Consider the following 5,048-nt stretch of genomic DNA (forward strand, 5'->3'; position numbering starts at 1 on the left):
CCGAGATAAGTAGACCGACTCCTGCCTGCATCTACTACAATTACTCCACACATCAACCGCTATCCAGCATGCATCTAGAGTATTAAGTTCATAAGAACAGAGTAACGCTTTAAGCAAGATGACATGATGTAGAGGGATAAATTCATGCAATATGATAAAAAAAAACCATCTTGTTATCTTCGAAGAGACTTGCAAAGATAACCAGTCATACATAAAAGAATTCAGGAGATCCAAATATTGTTGATAGATAAACTTGATCATAAACCCACAATTCATCGGTCTCAACAAACACACCGCAAAAGAAGATTACATCGAATAGATCTCCACGAGAGAGGGAGAGAACATTGTATTGAGATCCAAAAAGAGAGAAGAAGCCATCTAGCTAACAACTATGGACCCGAAGGTCTAAGGTAAACTACTCGCACATCATCCGAGATGCTATGGTGTTGATGTAGAAGCCCTCCGTGATCGATGCCCCCTCCGACGGAGTTCCAGAACATGCCCCAAGATGGGATCTTGTGGATACAGAAAGTTCAGCGGTGGAATTAGGGTTTTGGATCCTTTTTTGATTGTTTGGGGGTACGTAGGTATATATAGGAGGAATGAGTACGTCAGTGGAGCAACAGGGGGCCCACGAGGGTGGAGGGCGCGCCTGGGGGGTAGGCGCGCCCCCTACCTCGTGGCTTCCCTGTTGGTTGCTTGACGTAGGGTCCAAGTCTCCTGGATCATGTTCGTTCCGAAAATCACGTTCCCGAAGGTTTCATTCCGTTTGGACTCCGTTTGATATTCTTTTTCTGCGAAACTCTGAAATAGGCAAAAACAACAATCCTGGGCTGGGCCTCCGGTTAATAGGTTAGTCCCAAAAATAATATAAAAGTGAATAATAAATCCCAATAATGTCCAAAACAGAAGATAATATAGCATGGAGCAATCAAAAATTATAGATACGTTGGAGACGTATCAGCGGCGCAGACGTGCGACAGGAGGTCCAAAATAACTTTTTGTAGACCGCACTCTATTTCTCGAGCTTGTACTATGCCTGTTCCTCCGCCTCCAACCCCGAGCATGTCAAATAGCCGGGAGGATGGCTTATATATATACACACACACACACACACACACACACATATATATATAGAAACTCTATTAGTGACCCAGGGTGAAGAATAAGCTATTCTTCACCCCAGTCCATCAACCGAGCTCCTCGCAAAAAAAAGTATATCGACCGAGGCACGTTCTGGTTAAGCAAATCTCGACCGATATAAAATTCTGTTGCACTGCCGTAAATTTACCTTTATGGCAGTGGTTAAGCAATTCTCCCCGTACCTATTTGTTTTTTTTCTAATCAGCTATGACCTATGAGCAGTTAAGCGACCGACAGGTGGGCTCGACACGGTTCCTCTCACCCCGGACCATCCTCTCCGGCGATGATTGCTGAGGCGGCGATAGCGATGGCGACGGTGCCGAAGGGACGATCGGGAGGTCCACTCCCCTCTCTCGTACGTGGAGTACCCCCCCCCCCTTTTCCCTCGTCATGCAGAGTAGTGACCATGAGGGGAATTGGGCACTGCAACGATTCGGTGCGAGCTCGGGGATGGAAACGTCCTTCTCCGGCGTCCATCTCCATCACCGGTGGTATTCTCTCTGGTAAGATCTTCCTCCCGTACCTTTCCCTTTCCTCCTCCATGAATTTCTAATTTTTTAGGGTTAGGGTTCTTGATTTTTTGGGAACAGGGCTAAGAAAGAGGAAGAAGTACAAGAAAGGAGATGAATGAAAAGAGGGAGCTTGCATACTGAAGGGGGTGATGGAGTAGACCTTCGCTCAGATGTGAGATCAATTCGAGGAGGGGATGATCATGCAGGAGGAGAAGAGGACGAGCTCAACTCTGCGGAGGAACAACACTAGAGTATCTTCCAAGATTCAGCCCTGTTTCTTGACATTTTTTTCTATTTTGGATGAATTGTTCCTTATTTCTTCTTTGGAGCTCCACTGCTACAAAAAAAGGAGCAATGCCCAGCCGTTTTCACTTGGTGGAGTTGGGATGCTGCTACTATATTAGGATGGTCATCCCATCATTGTGAATCTGCCCTGTTGCAGAATAAGGCGCAGAAGGAAACCAGAAAGGGCAAAGCACAAGAAAGTGTGAAAATAACAAGCCACACACTGCGAGCAACTAAGAATCACTCCCAAAAATAAGCACAAATCATTGAAGCCCAAGTAATTGTGATCTTAATGCACAATGTCATTGACTTCCTGATAGGGAGTATAACGTTTTGTTAGATTTCAAGTCCATCAAACCACTGTCATCAGGGCTGATCATACCTCTAAATAGAAAGAAATGTAAACCTTTGGATTCAATGATCTTGCTAAAGGATACAAATGTGTCTTTTCTTAAATGTAAGGTATTTGATGGCTCCATTTGGTCAAAAATTTCTTCCCCTGTTTCATTACATAATTTGTAGAGAAATCATGGTGCTTAGCATACTTCTCTTGCCTTCAAAGTTCAATTTCTAAGACAATGGAGATGTCATGCCTTGTTTTATTAGGAATGATGCATCCAGAAAAACGTTCTCATATTATGGAACTAGAGGGAATATTTGTGATATATCCCTGTAGGCAACGGATAATGTTAGTTTCCAGTAGTGCCAATTGGCTCCTATCTGAACTTTATTTTTGAGATGCACTTCCATGTCTGTGAGACCAATTCCCTCTGTCCCATAACAGACCTATCTTTTACCATATTTGTTATTAAATGTAGTTTTTCTAAATTCAGGGGAACGATGTATGCAAAGAGTGTGACATCATACACCTTCAGGTGATGCCTATAAGTTACCTGAATAGTTTAGGACTTCCATCATTTTACTTTGACAATAATACTTCCTGAGTTCACAAATTATATAATATGAAAACTTGCAACATCCAATGCTTTTAGTTGAACGCACATTCCATCATATATTTCTAAGCTAACATGTTATCATTTTTATGGCAGGCGCACTGACCTAGAATAGCGTAAGAATGACCACTCAACTAGCTAGTGTTTGAAACTTCAATTCCATGTAGAGATACCCAACCCAGCAATTTGAAGTCTCTTTTTTCTATACAAATAAGTCTCCCCGGCTCCATTTTATTAAAAATCAAAGCACAGGGATTCTTATTTCTTACAATATGTGCAGAGTACAGCAGTGTACTACGTCAGTAAAAAGAGGTAAACCTTGCCTGGAGTCCAAAACTACAAGATGTCGGATGACGAAAAGATACACGCTCCTTGCACCATAGCAGATAGATGAATATTAGCACACTGGTATTGCCACATTTAGTCAGGCTGATTTATCAAAAGCGAATGATATTGGATTCTGTACCCCATCAATTATGGAGTTATGGTATCAGTTTTTGTTCTAACTTCTCATGAATACACATCAATTATGAATTGATTTTATTAGCAAATGGATACTAGCCAGCAATTTTATTTCAGTTATGAAGATGATGTTATTATTTTCTAATGCATGCTACCTGCTGATCAGGTGGGTCCACCTCCAGCCACACAAGTATTATTTCTAATGGACGAAGAACTACATCTTCAGTTTAAGCAGTAAGAGCCGTATTCAGGTTATATACATGATCAGAGACAATTTTATTCATGATATAGCCTGATTTCAGACCGCGGTTCTTAAATATGGTTTGGCAAGATTTAGGAAGCAGAGTTTGGCCTTTTATATTTTTCATTCATACCATGCATCCGGCGTGTTATGGGTTCATGTGATTCCGATGAATTTGGTACATCCGAAATCCATCTGTGATGTCTTTGATTTCAACATTGTTTCCAGTTTTAGGTTTGCGAAGCCTATTAACCGTTCAAGTGTTATATGTGCTTGTGTGTTGGTACACTTGTGAGAAAATATTCTGTTTGTCAGGTATCTGTTCAAGCGGATGATGGTTAATGTACGAGGGATAGACATTAACGTCTCCGTATCTATGGTGGGTACTAGTAATGTTGAATTGAAATTTCAGGCTTTCTTTTTCTAGTAACCAAAAGCAAAATTTAGGTTTTGGTGAGAAGAAAAGTGAACCTAAAGGGTGCAGTACTATTAATAGGATACTATATGTTGGTTACAGCTCATGGATAGTAATGTTTCAGTCGCTGGAGAGCTTGCTGAACAGATGAAGTTGACGTAAAATCTCTGGTCACCTGCAAATTTAGCTCCTTGAAGATCAAGTTCAGCAGTAGTCAGTTTCAAGTTTGGTAGTATTCAGTTTTGTAATACAGTAGTGATTTCTGAATTTTTCATGCTGCTGGTTACCAAGCTAAGTAGCACTCAATTGTGTCCAAACGAATTTTATTTGTAATTGTGAGGATGGTTTTTATTATGTGAGATAATTAGCAGAACCACAACACAGAATCTATTTATTAGACCACTTTGTTGTTCCGCTGTTAACAAAATATTCATAGCGTACAGAATGAATTGCGTGTATTTCTTATTGTTACCAAAAATGCATTCCACAGAATGGTGATAATGGCCTGTGTTACTTAAATCATTTCTATATTTCATTTTTGCTAGAGACCTGGTGTACTAAGTCCAATAGAGATAGTAAAAGAACTAACGAAAAATACATCAAATAAGGAACGCAGCCTTATATCTAAAAAATCAAGAACGCCCAGCTACTATAAGATTACCCGAGTGGCCGTAAAATTATGTCAAGATGCGCCAGACTGGTTCCTCATATCCAGGGAGTAATTTACTCGCATGCAAACTGTTAGATGCGGCAGACTGGCTCCTCCTTGGAGTAATTTACTCGCATGCAAACTGTTAGATGCGGCAGACTGGCTCCTCCTTGGAGTAATTTACTCGCATGCAAACTGTTAGATGCGGCAGACTGGCTCCTCCTTCCATGCTGTAATATTACCTCACAAACGTGTTTTCCCTTACAGATTATGGTTCTGAGCGTGGGTATAGAAACTGACTAGGGTGAGGAATAAGAATTCCTCACCCAGGATGACGAATAGCGCGACCCTATATATATATATATATATATATATATATATATATAGG

The 5,048-nt window shown here is 40.9% G+C and overlaps 1 long non-coding RNA gene across 2 annotated transcripts; it reads left to right on the forward strand.

Moving 5' to 3' along the window:
- Positions 1-1,314: 1,314 nt before the first annotated feature.
- On the forward strand, positions 1,315-4,413 carry LOC125536163 (uncharacterized). Of its 2 annotated transcripts, none has more exons than XR_007294926.2 (2): positions 1,315-3,975; positions 4,114-4,413. It is a non-coding gene; the product is annotated as an uncharacterized LOC125536163 (long non-coding RNA). The 2 variants fall into 2 exon arrangements; XR_015615873.1 differs by having other exon boundaries at positions 4,136-4,413.
- Positions 4,414-5,048: the final 635 nt, after the last annotated feature.

This window comes from Triticum urartu, chromosome 2A (assembly GCF_056163025.1).
Source record: "Triticum urartu cultivar PI428250 chromosome 2A, HENAU_Tu73, whole genome shotgun sequence".
NCBI lineage: Eukaryota > Viridiplantae > Streptophyta > Magnoliopsida > Poales > Poaceae > Triticum > Triticum urartu.